The sequence below is a fragment of the Rhinolophus sinicus genome, linkage group LG05, assembly GCF_036562045.2.
Source record: "Rhinolophus sinicus isolate RSC01 linkage group LG05, ASM3656204v1, whole genome shotgun sequence".
Taxonomy (NCBI): Eukaryota; Metazoa; Chordata; class Mammalia; order Chiroptera; family Rhinolophidae; genus Rhinolophus; species Rhinolophus sinicus.
In genome coordinates, this window is record NC_133755.1 from 86,158,353 (window position 1) to 86,175,507 (window position 17,155).

The 17,155-nt window shown below is 43.0% G+C and overlaps 1 long non-coding RNA gene across 1 annotated transcript; it reads left to right on the plus strand.

The window, feature by feature from the left end:
* The first annotated feature begins 684 nt into the window (after positions 1–684).
* LOC141571644 (uncharacterized) lies at positions 685–16,459 on the plus strand. The gene is made up of 3 exons (XR_012496574.1): positions 685–926; positions 10,134–10,304; positions 16,372–16,459. It is a non-coding gene; the product is annotated as an uncharacterized LOC141571644 (long non-coding RNA).
* Positions 16,460–17,155: the final 696 nt, after the last annotated feature.

Sequence of the window (17,155 nt, forward strand, 5' to 3'; positions counted from 1 at the left end):
AATTTCCTACTCACACCTTAGACGCAGTTCTTTAGAACCCAACATCTTGGCACTAGAACAAACCCTGGAGGCCTTGTTCAGCAACCTCATTCGAGGGAGGTGAAACTCAGCACCAGAAATGGGAAGTAACATGCTCAAGTTCCCACAGTGAATTTGTGCCAGAGGCTTGACTAAAACCCAAGAACCTGACAATGCAGTGCTGTTTCCCCACAGCACACCACTTCCTCCTCACTGTTCCACCCCCCACTGATACAACGTCTTCCTAACCATAAGAGTAAACAGTTTTAAAAGAGAACTGTCTAAGTCAGACTCTTGAAGTGCATTATTTTATTAAGCCTTCAAGGAAACCTTATGGGTGAGAAGCACCACCCCTATTTCACAGATAATAAAACCAAGGCCCAGGGAAATGAAATAATAGGACCAAGTTACAGAGCTAGGGAATAGAGGCCTCGGTATTTGAACCCGGGTCTGCCCACCTCCAGGTTCCAGGCGTTTAATAACGCCCAACACTACCTCCAGTCGTCTGAGCTCCTTCTCCTTCTTCCTCTTGTGTCCCTAGGGGTCCAGGATAAGGCACATTACACTTAAACCCACCCTCCCTCCAGCTGGTCACTTCCCTTCTTTTCGTGTTTATCAACACAAATAGCCTGACCTCTTCGCATGTTTGTTTTGTTGAAGGCCGGCTGTATTCCCTGGGAACGCTGAGGAACAATGAGCTGTTGCCCAAGACCTCTGGGCTCCGCCCCCATCCTGGACTGCTTCCTCAACTTCCCCCACTCACACTGCCCTCCCCCCACCCCAGCAGAGACTGCGTGGAGGCCCCTCCAGCTTGTCTACCAAGTGCGTCAATCACTTGTTTACTTGCGTTTCCTGCCTGGCCCTGGGGGTTCCGCTGGCTATTTCTTTTTTCTGGAAGTTCTCCTGAGGTGAGCTTTGATCTTCAGAGGGGAAGGGGGCAACAGGAAGATGATGAGAGATGCTAGGAGTCTGTCAGCATCTGACTCACTCTGTGAAGGGCAAAAAAGGCACAGTTAAAGTAGCAGGAGGAGGAGGATACTGAGAACTGCATCCTGCCAGTGCCTGGATAGAGGCCTTCCTTTTCCCTGGGACTCAGTTCAAGAGGAATAAAGATTCCACAAAGCAGAAGCACATCCCCTCAGGCCTTTCTATACTTAGCTAGCAGTATAATGCATTGAACAATAAACCAACGTACAACCTTTCCCATAAAAAGCCATGGCTGCGGATGATCTCCCCCCCCCCCCGCCCACCCCCCCCCCATTGCAGGGAGATGTTTTTAGATGCATATCTTCCCTTGGGCAAAGCTGCTTATAAAAACAACCTTCTGCATGGTCTGATTTGAGAACTGACATGAGAACTTCTCTAAAATACCACCCCATTCGAGAGCGACTTCTTTGGGGTAGTACGGGCTTTTTGGTACTTAAAATCCATATTAACAGGAAAATGTACCCGTAGGCAGGGCCCCAGCCTAGCATCAGTCAGGGTCCCACGTGGAAACGATAGGGACTCTTCAAGGGTTTAACTGAAGCAAATTTAATACAGGACAATTTATGGGGTATGGGGGTGTGGGAAGGGGATTAAGGGAACAATAAGTGATGGTGAGGCAGAGAGGGAGAAGGGAAGAAATACCTTTGACTTCTCTCTCCTTCCTGTCCTTTATTCTCCTGACAGTGCCTCCCATTGACAGAACCCAACTAAAAGCCAAAGAAGAGCAGAGCATGGTGATCTAGTCCATAGAAGCCAGCCTCTGGGGCATATAGCAAGGTAGAGAACAGGGCAGAGAACAGATCAGGAGGGCAAGGAGAAAATACACAGCTACCTACCCAACAGCTTAGGGTGTGATTCTGAATTGCTTTTCTATGCAGAGCTGTTTTTCATGGAATCCAGGTTATTACCACAGGATTCTACATGCTGTGAAACCTATTTATTTATTTACTTTTATATTTGTTTATTTTTAAAGTTTTTTAATTGGGGAATATTGGGGGGCAGTGTGTTTTTCCAGGATGTTAAGTCATTGTTTTTCAATCTAGTTGAGGGGGCGCAGGTCAGCTCCAAGTCAAATCCTTGTTTTCAATCTAGTTGTGGAGAGTGCAGAATCCACCGGTCCACGTGGGAATCGAACCGGTGATGTTGGTGTTATGAGCACCGCACTCCAACCACTGACCCAACCTGCCAGCTATCAGAGGCTCAGCTCCAAGCTCAAGCAGTTGTTTACAATTTAGTTGTGGAGGGGGCAGTTCACTGGCCCACGTGGAAATCAAACCGGTAACCTTGTTAAGAACTCGCGCTGTAACCAACTGAGCCATCCGGCCACCCCTCTAGAAATATTTTTAACCTATAGTATTTGATTTATAGTTGAGTTGGGTACAGAATTCCAAGTGGAGGTTAATTTTTCCATCAGTATTTTGAGGGCATTTGTCTATTGTCTTCTTGTTTCACATATTACTGTTGAGAAATCTAAAGCCATTCTGATTCTAGATCTTTGTTTTATTTATTTATTTGTTTGTTTGTTTTACTAGCTCCTCTAGTAGCTTGTAGATTTTTGTCAATGTGCCCACTGATCTGAAATTTCACAATGGTGTATGTGCCTTATGAGTTTCTTTCTCACTTTCATTCATTAGGCTGGGTACTTAGTGGGTCCTTTTGATCTGCTCTGGAAAAATTCTTGCATTATTTCTGAGAATTTCCTACTCTTCCCTATTTTCTCTATTGTCACTTTTTAGAACTGCCATTATTCTAATATTGGACATTTATGATGGTCCTTTCTCCTTTTTATTCTGTTTGCTTCTATTTTCCTTCTATATATATATTTGATCTTTTGGTGGGGTGGGGAAGGCGGGAGTGAGATAAAATTCCCTCAATATTATTTCCTACCCAGTTATAGTTTTTCATTTCCCCTAGAAGGTTTCTCATTTTCTTTTTTAATTAAAGTTTATTGGGGTGACAATGGTTAGTAGAGGTATATAGGTTTAAAGTGTACAATTCTGTAATACAGCATCTATATATCACATTATGTGTTCACCACCCAGAGTCAGTTCTCCTTCCATCACCATGTATTTGACCCCAGTTACCCTCTTCTAGAGCTCCCCTCCCCTCCCCCCTTACCCTCTGGCAACTACTAAACTATTGTCCGTGTCTATGAGTTTTTGTTTCTTTGTTTGTCTTGTTCCTTTGTTGTTTTCAGTTTTATATCCCACATGTCAGTGAAATCATAGGGTTTTCGACTTTTTCTGTCTGACTTATTTTGCTTAGCATTATAATCTCAAGATCCATCCATGTTGTTGCAAATGGCACTATTTAGTCTTTTCTTATGGCCGAATAGTATTCCATTGTGTATATATACCACATCTTCTTTATCCAATCACTTATAGAAGGGCACTGTGGCTGTTTCCATGTCTTGGCCACCATAAATAAAGCTTCAATGAACATCGGAGCACATATATCTTTACGGATAAATGTTTTCAGGTTCCTCATTTTCAAGAGCTTGTTAATGTTCCTTAGACTTTAAAAAATATCATCCTGTTCTTGTTTCATGGAAGTGTTTTTATTTCTCAAAATATACTAATCATAACTTTTTTTTTGAAAATTATTTTCCTGAATAATTTTTGTTTCCTCCAAATTGCTTTTTTTCTTTGTTTTTGATCTCTAGCTCCCATAATACAGCCTTGCCTTAGATGTAAAACTTGGCTGTATGCTCACAATAATGAATGGGAAGGTTAAAAAAAAAACAAAAAAAAAACTAACTGCAAGTTCTGAGCAGGGTGTGGTACTTCAAGATTTAAAGTAGGGAAATCTGGCTCAGCTGTTTGTTGGGAGAACATCAAACATAGGCATTTACTTTTCAGATTACATGTAGAATGATCTTCCAGTATCTTGCTATGAGAATAAGAGTCTAGATGCTAATGTACTGGGAGCCAAGTGTGGAAATAACATAAACATATTTAGAGTTAGTCCTATTTCAGAGCTCTGTTTCTAATGAAGTCCTCAAGAATGAGAAGTGGGAAGGTCACTGTAAATCCATGCCTGCAAAAGCTGTTGCCACTTTGTTGTACACCAGGCTTGCCCTTGCTGTAGTAGAAAACTGAGCATCTAAGTGATGGGATAGGAAATAATAAACATGCATTGCTGAATGTTTCTCTTATTTAAGCAACACAGTGGTAGATGCATGTGCTTGAGCTCATTTAATATCCACGTGAGGCCTGCATGGTAGACATTGGGGAATTATTGAAGGTTGTCATTTTGTTTTTCATTTTGCAGTAAACAACAGCCGGTGAAGATTAAGTTAACTGACCAAAGGTCAAACAGCTATTCAGTGACAGAGTTAGGATTCATACTCCAATCCTTTGATTCCAAAGCTCTTTATTATTATTTTATTTTAAAACATATTTTTCTGAGTAAAGAAATATACGCTGTTATAGTTATCTTAGGGATATACATAAAATTCCAAATACTTCAAAAAAAAAAGAAGGCCATCCAAACACTTTAATATTCATAGGGACACACCATAATTTATAATTTATAGTAATAATTTATAATTTATTTGACTATCTCTTAATTTGAATCATGTAAGTTGATAAACCTATTTTTTCCCCTACTACATGGCATCAGCCAAGGGCAGCAGGCAATGGCAGAAGTCAGGGTCAGAAAGGAGCAGGGTTCTAGGCAAGCCCCCATGTAGAGAGCTGCTGATTGAAGGCAGTTCAGATGGAGTCTGGTTCAGTACCCTGGAGAGCTCCACAGAGTCACATTCTATAGGGAACTGGGCACCACAATGGCTGGGAGTACTTTCAGGTTTTGAACTGCTTCCCCAGAATGGGATATTGAAAGAGATCACACACGGTTGGGATTGGAGGTCTCTTTGTCCTTGAGGGATCCATCCTCACCACTCCTCAGTTTAAATAGCTTTGTAGGAGTAGGTCATTATTCTCATCACTATGCCTTTTCTTATGCTGTCCCCTCAGCTGGGAATGCCTCGCTAATTTTTATTCATCCTTTAATGCTCCATTTAATCACTAGTTCATCCAAAAAGCTATCTGAGCTCCCTCTACCTACCTCCTCAAAACCTTTTCCCCTTTCCGTCTTCCGCATCTCTTTTAGTCATTACATATGCCACACTAGATTATAAGTTTCTGTTTCTGTCCTCCTAACTAGACTATGAGTTCCTTGTGGACAGGGACTGATTCTCAGTTATCTTTGGTCTTAGTAAGTACTCAATAACATTAAAAATGTAATAAACGAGCACATTTTCTGGAGGTAATGGGGAGCTATTGAAAGTGGTTCTCAACTAGAGACAGTGTTGCCCCCCAAATGACATTTGGCAGTGTCTGGGAATACTTTTTGCCATTGTAACATGGGGAGGGGGTGTTACTGGTATATAGTAGAAACTGTGGATGTTTCTCAACACTCTGCTACGCACAGCACAGCCCCCATAACAAAGAATAATCTGGCCCAAAATGTTATTTGTGCTGAGGTTGGGAAACTTTGTTTTAGAATAATGAAATTGACTTAATCAAACCTTCTTTAATCAATTTAAAGAGTCTTCAGAGAGCACTGAATCCAAGTGGCTCATTTTACACATGTGAAAACTGAGCTAGTTGGTTGTAGGGCCAGGGCAAAATCCTGTACCAGGAGACCCTTTCCACACAGTTGCATTTGACTAACATTATTTTTTAACCATCCAGTACTCTGAGTAGTATAGAAATAAAATGGTTTTCTTAATATACATTACCCTGGGTTCACCAATCAGGTTTGGGGAACGAGGCCAGAAAAAAATTTTTGAAGTCACAGAATGGGCACAGCTAGCCTCCTCCCACCCCACCCTTGTATCAGCCTCCTTTTTCTTCTAGAAAGATGTGCCATAAATCTAGGGCTGAATGAGAAGAAAGGGTTCTCTCAAAGCCTCATTTCTGAACAATTCAATCTGCTCCGGGAAATGAGAGATTAGCCTGTGGAAGAGAGAATTATTTTAAGCCATTCCGCATTAGAACCAATTAAAGCTCTGGGGAGCCAAGCTTGCCACAGGAGAATTCATTCTAATTGCTACAGACCAAGAGAATCAGTATAATTTTTCTCCCATCAGCAAATAATAGCATTTAGGGAGACAAACTCAATCTGCAAGGGAAGCTTTGAACCAAATGTGATGGCTATCTTCCTATTCAAGTGCCTCAGATTTAGAATACTTCTGATCTCAAAGAGATCATACTCATGAACCAAATCTGCCATTTTCCCAGCAGCAATCACATGCCTGGACTTCTCTCACTCAGCTCTGTTGACTTAGAAAAGACAAGTGATTCAGGCACAATACACAGTGAATCAGCAAAGGAATAAAATGCAGAAAAAAAGAATCTGCGTGGTTTCCTGAATAAAAGTGCCTTCCAATAAATTTGGTGACTTGTCTTCAAGGGAATCAGCTGAATACGTTAATCACTGATCGTATATCACAAGTGTCTGGCGCATACATGATTAGCTGGAAATGATATTTATGGGCCCACTGAGGCTCTGAAATGACGCAGAGGGGAAGCTAGTTTCTGCAGAAGGAGCTCAACTTTCTTTCCTAGTTTGTCTTGCAGCATTAAAAGCTATTCCTGTATTGGCTGTTACCAGCGTGAGAATGTGAAGGGGGGAAGACAGAAAAGGATAATAGGCAGCAGGTCCTAACAAGGAAATGCTGTCTCTCTACCTCTATTCCTTGTCGTCTTCCTCTTTCCAGCACCACCCCCTAGGAGCCCTCCGGCCCTCCCCACACACACCAGAGGAAGTAGGTTAGCAACTCAGAATTTGATCTCAAGTAGGCATAGGTTTGAATTCCAGTTCTGCTCCTTTTCTGAGCCTCAGATTGTTTACCTATAAATTGGGACTAATTCTGCTAATATCCCCAGCTTGTCAAAGGGGTTTACGTGAGACGATGTATACAAAGCACATGGCTCATTAAGGCTTTAATGAATGTTCTACTATCACCATTGGGTTCAGTCTCTGCCTGGGCAATTTTCTAAAGACAGAAAGCTTGGTCCAGGGGATTAGTGAGATGGGAATCATGGGATGTGGATGGTCAAATGTTAGAAAAAATTTTTGTCAAGCGTGCACTTGAAGTTTTGCACTCTAATGATTCTCCAAAACTCTTCGCAAGACGTAAAATGGTTGGATTTGTGGTTAACCAAACTTCTGAATTACTCAGTTTTGTCCTTAAGTGCCTAGAGAATGGATATGTCACTGAGCAGGCTTGGAGAAGGTCCAAAACCTTTTGCACATTGCAATAATTCGGAGCTTAGAGTTTACAGAGAACCTCAAACAAGGATCACCCTGCCTGGGTCCAGAGAACAACGCTTCTGCCGAGAAAGAAAACGAAGTTCAGCTGGTGAATCTGCAGTTACAGCAAATACAGGGTGGTGACAGCTCTCCTAAGTGCAAGGGGGCCCACACCCAGCTCTTTATCAGAATCCCAGGGAGAATTTTACAAAAATCTCGATTCCTGAGCCCCACCCTGGAGACTCAAGGGCCATGGAGGGTCTCAGGATCCTGTTTTTAATTTAATTAATGTGACAAGGTGCTTCTGCTGGTCAGTCAGGTTTGGAAACAGCTCAGAAGGTGGAGGGCTCAGGCCCGTGGGCTCCTGCTTTAGAAGTGATTCATTCAGTGTTAGCTTCTCTACTCTATTTCCCTTTGTAAATATCTGGCCCATGTCTCTCCAAAATGATGAAAGAAAGATTCAGGAGAGTCTTAAGAGGTGGTTGGATCTAATTCCCATTCCAGAGGTAGTGGTTTTGAAGTATGTGCATGAGAAATGACGCTATGTAACAATGAATGTCATTGTCAGCGTCACATGTATTTTTTTTTTCATAATTTATTTTTTGGGGGAATATTGGCGAACAGTGTGTTTTTTCCAGGACCCATCAGCCCATCAGCTCCAAGTCAAGTCGTTGTCCTTCAATCTAGTTGTGGAGGGCACAGCTCAGCTCCAAGTCCAGTCACCACTTTCGATCTAGTTACAGGGGGCGCAACCCACCATCCCATGCAGGAATTGAACTGGCAACTTTGTTGTTAAGAGTTTGCGCTCTAACCAACTGAGCCATCTGGCCACCCCAGGCATCACATGTATTTTTGACATTTAAGTCCTGTTCAACAAGACTCAACATCATGATCTCATCTCCCCCTACCCCCACCAGGCACTCAAAGCGTCTCTTCATATACCTTTAACTTTCCTAACGCTTTTCACATTGACCCTCCCCAATCTGCAATGAAGCAGTATGACCTGGTGGTTAAGAGGCTGGCTTTGGAATTAAGGCAGGCGGGAATTCTAGTGTGGTTATGAGCCAACCTGTACTGTGCTGGCAACACCCTACAGCTAGATGGCAGAGCAACAAGACAGAAGGGGCCTGGGTCACTGCCCAGTGGCACTCTCAAGTGATGTCTAGAAGGAAAACACAAATTTCTATCTGTTCAAGCCACTTTATTCAAAAATTTAAACTATTTTCTACTAATTACTGTGTTTCCCAGAAAATAGGACCTAGCCATACAATCAGTTCTAATGCATCTTTTGGAACAAAAATTAATATAAAACCCAGTATTATATTATATTATTATATTATATTATATTATATTATACCCTGTCTTATATTATATTATACATATTATATTATATTATATTACATATTATAAAGACTGGGTCTTATATTAATTTTTTGCTCCAAAAGACGCATTAAAGCTGATTGTCTAGCTAGGTCTTATTTTCGGAGAAACACGGTAGTAACCAACAACTGTGATACAGGTGATAAGAGTTGCTATAGAGAATGCACTTGATACTGGGAAAGCATTCCTGAGGGAACCAAACCCTACCTGGGCAGCAAGGCCTAGGGGGCTTCCTAGTGGAGATATTTAAGTCAAGTGTATAAGGTGAGTGGCACTTAGACAGGTGAGGGAGGAAAGGATGCCCCAGATAAAAAGTGTGGGCAAAGGTACAAAAGGCAGGAAACAACATAGGTTGTTTGGGAAATTCAAGTTTAGCAAAGCTAAAGAGTAAGGTTTGAATGAGCAGTGGGAAGTAATGAGGCTGGGGCTTGGGAATGGGTTTTGTGTGGGAAAAGAAGAGGGTGTGGTGGTATAACGAAAACTCTAATCAGAGAATCCTTCACCATGAAATCTCTCTGTCTTAAGCAGTTCCTGGTGAGAGGGGAGACTGAAAGCCAAACATAAGTGCTATATGGTTTCCCCTCTCCTATTAGCTTCCTAATGGAGACCGTAGATTCATAGAGGGGCTCAGTCCATGTCCTTAACAGCTGGATTTCTTGTGAGGCAGACAGGAATCCCCAGTGGCTCCTACAAACAGACTGTGAGCCTGGCTGAGCTGCAGGCCGCTCTATACTACCTCAGAGTAACCTCAAGTGAGGTCATTGGTCGAGTACATCTAAACCAAGCCTGTTCAAGTAATGGATGAGGTTTATTGTGGTTCAGACAAGCTCTGGAGAGTGATGGGAGTCAGGGAGAAGGCAGGAGCAGAAGTCTATGTCAGTTTTATTGATATGTAAATAATTTCATTTCAACTATCTCGGGTAATAGTATCTTCCTTAGAGTAAAACCCTACAAAGATACGAATCCCACAAATGCAATCCAAATTCTCTGGGTTAGGTAGAGCTTCTTTCCCTTCCTCTGTTTCTTTCTAGGCCTTTGGTCACTTACTAAGTTTGACCGTGCTGGTTTCAATACTCTCTACTCTGCTCATGTTGACTAAGATCCTACAATGAGCCAGGAACTGCTGGGCATTCCATATCAGCTCACCTCATCCCGATGCCTTCCTGAGGTGTTATCACCATTTATAGATGAAGAAACAGAAGGACAGGTGCCTTGCCCAAGGCAAAATAAAGATTAAAAACTGGAAGGGGAATCCTAACCCTAATCCTACCCCTAACTCATGCTCCTCCATGGAGCCTTTTAAACCACCCCTTCCTCACTGCTCTTTTCCTTTGCCGGGTAACTTCCTGCCTCTCTATTCCACTGAGGGGACACTTAGTACATAGTGTCCGGCATTATTTAGCATTTCACATTCTTGTCTCATCTTCCCTATGAGTTTGTAAGTTGTTTGGAGGCCAGAGATCACAACTTATACCTGTTTGTATTCATAGAACCTTGAAAGTGGCCTGCACAGAGGAGGAGGCAGAATAAATGGATTCCTGGGCTGTGGAATGAGACTCAGGTTCAAATCCTAGTCCGGCTGGTTGCTCGCTGTGTGACATCAAATTACTTCATCTCTGTCCGAGTGCCTTCTTGGAGGGTTGCTGAGAAAATTAAACCAGGTAATAATTTTCAGGGGTAGCACAATGCCTGGCACACATTAATCACTCCACAAAGGTCAACTATTATTGGAATCCAACATGTATTTGTTGTTGACAGTGAATTACTCAACTAGTCCTTAAGGTTAAAAAAAAGTTTTAAGGTAGAACTTAAATGGAAAATCTTTCCATAGGACATAAGTCTAGGAAAGTAACACGGATGTTGGAAGGAGGCCCAATGTTGGGTAGGAATTGCCTCACTTCCCCTCCATCACTTCTACCTTACGACAGAAGCAATAATGGCTCCCCAGTGTGCCGAGCATTGAAATGACTAACAGTGGAGCAGGCGACAATCAAGCCGAGTCAGGGGCCCTGGCTGTGTTCCTGTTGCTAAGTCATGCAGCAGGGCCCGGCTTTGCCTACAAGTCACAGCAGCAGTCATTGCTGTTTGGATGAAAGATGGGTCTATTTTGGGCCCCAACCTTGGTGTTCAAGCAAAACTCTAGAAGGTCAATGGCTAGAGAGAAATGCAACAGCTGAAGCAGGAGTTTGCAGGGAAGAAGCTGAGTAGCCGATTTTGTCAAGAATCAGGAAATACACTATTCTGGGTGCGTGTGCACGTATTTTAGCGAAAAAGCCCATTTCCTCAAAGAACTTTAAAAGGCAAAAGTTTGCCAACTTTATTCCCGTATATAACTGTGGAGGAGCAAGCTCATCTGAAACACACAACACCTATAGCTTTATGTGCATTTTCAATTTGCAAAGAGATTCTTCTCCAAATACTTTCAGATGGTTTTAAGGACAGTTTTGGGATGGGATTTGCATATAGATTATCTTTGCTGTAATTCTATCGGTTTTGTCTGATCATCTGTCTTGCAAGCCACAGGAGGCATTTCTCCGAGCATCAAAGCTAAGCACAACAGAACTCAAAATAGAACAACGTGAGCCAAGTCAGATGGGCAGGAAACTCGTAACCTGAGATGTGGGAAGCTGAAGGGAGTTTAGGAAATGCAAAAGAGGGTAATGAGGAAGCTTCAGATAATGGGATCAGGTAGGACTGGGAAAATCAGTGGAGACTGCTGAGGTCTTCAGGAACGCAAGCTCCCTGTAGTTGGGGGTGGAGGGGGTCAGAAATAAACAAAGCTCAAACCAGCAGTAGCTGTCAGGCAGAAGTCGTGACCACCAAGCTAAGGGCACATGGGGCAAGGTATAATGTGGCAATACCTTCCAGTGCAAATGTCAAAGTACTACCGTGTTTCCCGGAAAATAAGACCTAGCTGGACAATCAGTTCTAATGCGTCTTTTGGAGCAAAAATTAATATAAAACCCAGTCTTATTTTACTATAAGACCAGGTCCAATATAATATGATATGATATGATATAATATAATATAATAATAATACCAGGTCTTATATTAATTTTTGCTCCAAAAGACGCATTAGAGCTGATTGTCTGGCTATATCTTGCTAATCTTCTCTGTATCATTCCAATATTTTAGTATATGTATTGCCGAAGCGAGCACATGGCTAGATCTTATTTTCAGGGAAACACGGTGTAAGAAAATAAACTATCACCAGAAATATTTATGGTCTACAGCAGTGCCCAACAATTATATAACCTCATCAGCTTTCCTTCTCTGGCCTCAGTTTCCCCATACTCTGCAGCCTGAGTTTGTGCCTCTCCTTGGCTCCCTCAGACTTGTGTGTGTAATTGTCTATTAATGAGACTGTCTCCCCAACTAGACATTAAACTCATCAGGGCTGGGACTGTATTTTATGCATCTCAGCATCCTCAAAGCCTGGCACAGGGCCTTGCATAGAGCAGGGGTTCAATCAACATTTGCTGAATGAATGGTCTCTAAGGTCCTTGGAGGAATGACTCACACACAGAATGAGGGGATCAGCCGTTCTGATTCTGTCCTCCACAGAACTCAACATAAGGCATGGGCCCAACTGCCTTCCCAGCTGTCCCGAGCAGACTGCTTCAGCCAAAGCTCTGTGGCCCTCCCTCCCCCTCCTTTCTCTTTCCTTAACTTCTTTATTCCCATCTCCAAATATCATTCTCCTTGGACTGTGCCAGTCTAAAGCGCTATTTTGTTTGCTTCGAACTTCAAGACAAGGGTCTCATAAATGTGAAATACCAACCAGCCCTCTAGTTTGCTTCCCTTTCTGAAAGCAAGTCCATAGGCCTTGCTTAGGTTTTGTGTACATGTGACCTTAGAAGGTGTTATTTTCTCTTGGAAGAAGATTCTGAGATAGTGATTTGAATGGAAGAGATTTACGGAGAAGTGATTCCAGGAAGTGCAGAGAGTAGAGCAGGGAAGTGAGATGGGAAAGGGAAGAAAGGTGATACAGGATGCTTTAATGAGCAGGGGCTGCTGTGGACGAGCGAAGCTCATTCCTCCCGAAGACCCCTGGGAGACGCTGTGGAACACATCTCAGTCAAGCCCCATGAGGAAGGAGGCAGCTGGGGTATTGAAACACCAACTCCCATCCAAAATTGGCTGACGGCTATTATTTGAGGGATAGGGGGAGAATCTGCCAACACTGCGCGTCTGCCTCATGCACTAGTTGAACACTCTCCTGAGCTCAGAAAGTCCCTGGGTAGGTCCAGAAACAAGCTGTCAGCATGTACAGCAATAGTGAGATCTACGGGGACAGGGGAGGCAGCACCTTATGTGACACCTTCCTACCCGGGTGACCCCACATCTTCCCTCCTCTCCTCCCAGTTTGCTCTACTTGGATTAAAACATAAATTTCTCCAGTTGGAAGAGATCTGGCAATCATCTGGGTTAACCAAATCCCTCTTCAGTTCAAAAATCCTCTCTGCAGCCTTGCTGACAAGCACTTAGTCAGTCTCTGTTTGAATCTTGCTCAAGTTAGGGAACTCACTGATCCGAAAGGCAGCCCATGCTGTTGGTGTTCTTGAGTTGCTGAAAAATCTCTCTCTTTTTAAAAATAGCTTAAACTAACTGGTATGTTTTCACTCTGGTTCTTCTCTGGCCCAAATCATCCACTGGTTTCACCATTCTTACTACGACATCGTCGCTAGACTGGTGATTCCCAACCGGGGCCAAATTTGCCTCCCAGGAGACATTTCTGGTTGCTACAACCAGCAGGGAGTGTTGCTGGCCACTGGGTTGTGGCCAGGAATGCTGCTAAGAATCCTGTAAGACACAGGACAACCCCAACAACAATTTTTGGCCCCAAATGTCTAAAGTCCAAGGCTGAGAAACCTGCTCTAAATACATCATTATCCAGGTCACTCCTCTGTAGACATTCGGTGGCTTGTCATATAAAGCACAGTGATCAGAACTTAGCATGTGGTACCTGCAGGGATAAGACCAAAGAGAGCATGAGAGCACGGGGGTCTTCTCTCACTATGACAACGGGATGGACCGCAGCAGCTAAAGCATCCACTATATACGCCCCTCCTCTCCAGTTTCTGATCAGAGAAAAGCTCCAAACTGCTCTCAAGCCAATAATGAACACAAACGAAGATATAAAAACATACACGCAAATTTAGAAGGTAGAGTTCCCTCTGAGCATTTCCACAACCCTTTAATCATAATAAACTGAATCAAATTCATTTCAGTTTTTTTACCCTAAAGACATAATTGTAGACATTCTCTCAAATTTTCATCACCTGAAAATATGATAAATTGCCTTTTATATTTTCATCTAAGCCACCCCTGAAAACATCAGACAGGATGGATTGATGTTGTTCTATTTCTTAGGACTTTTTGGGTAAGGTTGTGTTGATCAGCTATGAATCCATTTAACTGTAGCTTACATTTTTATTATCTGATTTAAGAAAACACCAGGCCTAGGGGCAGCTGGATGGCTCAGTTGGTTAGAGCGCAAGCTTTGAACAACAGGGTTGCCGGTTTGATTCCCACATGGGCCAGTGAGCTGTGCCCTCCACAACTAGATTGAAGACGACGAGCTGCCGCTGAGCTGCAAGAGGGGCGGCCAGATGGCTCAGTTGGTTAGAGTGCGAGCTCTCAACAAGGTTGCCGGTTTAATTCCCGCAGACTTGACTTGGAGCTGAGCTGCACCCTCCACAACTAGACTCAAGGATGACTCGGAGTTGATGGGCCCTGCAGAAAGACACTGTCTCCCAATATTCCCCAATAAAATAAAATTTAAAAAAAGAAAACACCAGGCCTAGATTGTTTTAAGTCCTATCAAAAATTCAAGGAATAGTTAATTCCTATTTTATTCAAACTTTTCTAGAAAACAGGGGGAAAAGATGGAGGCACATTTCAGCTTACTTCATACAGCTAGTATAATTCTAAAACCAAAACCTTTCAAGTACAGTACACAAAAAGAAGAAAATTATAGGAAAATCTCATTAAGGAACACAGATGCATAAATTCCTTAAAAAATTACCAAGCTGAATCTAGTTTTGGATTTTATAAAGTGACTGAGTTTTGTTTATTCCAAGAATGTAGGGTGGTTTAACAGAAAATGTATTAATGGAACTCACTGTATTAATAGACTGAAGAGCTGGGAAGGAGTCAGGAAATGGACCACAGGCACACAAAGAAACATTCTTTTTAAGCAGTGGGTGTGTATTGGTTAGCTTTTTCTGTGTAACAAAAAGCCACAAAATTTCTGTGTAACAAAAAGCCACAAAAAAGATATAAAATAAGCATTTAGTTTTCATACATCTTGGGGTAAGCTGAGGTCAGCTATTTTAGGCTGGGCATAGCTGGGCAGCTCAGCTTTAAACTGTAGGTCTGTGGGTCAGCTGGGTGACTAGATCCACGTGACTCTCATTATTCTTGGACCCCATGGCTAGCTGTTTCAAGTTCATCTCATGGCAGTGCGGAGTATTAAGAAGGCACACTTAACAGGACAAACACACTTCAAGCCCCTGCTTTGCATGTCTGCCATCACCCATTGGCCAAAGCAACTTGCAAGGCCAAGTTCAAAGACAAGGAATGGGGAAGTATACTCTGTCTTTTGTGGCATGGGTAGATACAAGGAGTGAAGAATTGAGGCCAAAGACTTAATACATCACAGGGCATGTAGGTATTTTATTACTTACGACTTACAAATATGATGGATGTGTATACAAATGCAATTTGGTATGTACAAAGTATTACATAATAAAAATTAAATTCACACATTATAAGTACATTTTGAGACCCTTTTCATTTACTAGTTTCATAATCTTATCCAAAAAGGAAATTAAGTTAGTTCGGCAGGCGTTGTCAGGAGTTGTTCTTCACAATCATCTCTTTCATTGTTACTTTTTTCCATTCTTTCAACCTCTTCCAAAAAGGATTTAAAGAGGTTTACAAAGCACTGAGATAAACATACAATAAATCAGAAAACGAAGCAAAGGGTAAATAAAGTTACCAGAGCAAGATGGAGTTGGAATGATATTAGCACATGGCTGGATATTGTCCATTTGCTTTTCTGAATTCTCCTCCCACCCTCTCTCCCTGCTCTCTGCTTTTCTAAGGGCTCCTTTGTCTCCCGCTTCTCCTATAGCTACAGGTCTAGCTGGGTTCTCTGTCCTCTTGCTGCTTAAGGCCTAGAGGCTGGTAACACTTCCTGTGAACCGCCCCTGGTTTGCTTCCTTAATCCTGCCACATCTTTGTAACTAACCTCTTCACGAAACTCTCTTCATGGACACTTTTTGAAAGTGCCATGTTTCCTGCCAGGAACCCTGATTGCAGTAACCCACAAATCACATGCCTTAAGTCTAAATGCCTACTAGAAATAGACCATAAATACAACTGTAAGGTCTCAGTGTGATTATCAAGTGGGAAACACAATCAATAAAAGAATCTCCAGTCCCTTGAGAGAAACAGGCCTACTCTTGACACCAAGATGGGCAAGAAACTTTCTCTGTGCTTTCTCAATGAGAGGTCATTGTGGTATAATGACCCCATTCTTTTCTGCCTTACAAACTATCTCTAATTATTCAGGGCTCAGTCCTAAAATATCTTTTCTACTTTTCCACACTCACTCTCTAGTTCATCTCATCTAGTCTCACAGCTTTAAATATAAACATGCTGTTGACTCCCAATACGTATCTTCAGTTCTGACTTATCTCTGAATTTGTTTTTACTATCCAGTTGCCTACACTGGATGCCCAATAGGCATCTGTTGTGCGGGAGACCCTGCTCGCTGCGCCATTTGTCGTGCGGGAGACCCTGCTCGCTGCGCCATTTGTCGTGCGTGGAGGCCTTCTCACCGCGCCATCTTTCAGGCGGGGCGGACTGCGGCGTCTCTGCTCCCGCTCCCCACACAAGAACGCAGGATATGGTGAGGCCGAAAAGGAACACCCACGGAGCCATAGGTAGGGGAGTCATACCACTATGGTCTCACTGGAGGCTGGGCCCACTGGACGCGTGACCTGCCGTCCGCCTTTCCGCCAACCGACCGACTGACGACTCTCCTCCACTCTCTCCTCTGTTCCTCTCTCTCCCGCTCTCCTCGGCCCTCCGTAGTTGCAGCAGTTATACCAGCGGCCAATTGACCAATCAGCCACAGCCGACGGCCATTCACCACCCGAGCCAGCACCCCTTCATGTGAGGCTGAGAGCCTGTAAACTACTCTCTGGGGCTCTGTCCCCACAGCATCCCAAGCTCTTGGCGTGTCCAAAGAAACCTCTCCATGTCTATTCCACAATCTTTTCTTCCTAGTCTCCCCCCAGCATCATTCACTCGGTTGCTCAGGGTGTGTGTGGTGGGGAGGAGGAGTGGCAGAACTCTGTCATCCTTGATTCCTTTCTCTCATACTCCACATCAAATCCATCTGCACATCATGATGGCTCAGATCTTCAAAATATATTCAGAATGGACCAGCTCTCACCACCTCCATCACTCTAGCCCCAACAGCCAGTCTCTCTCATAATAC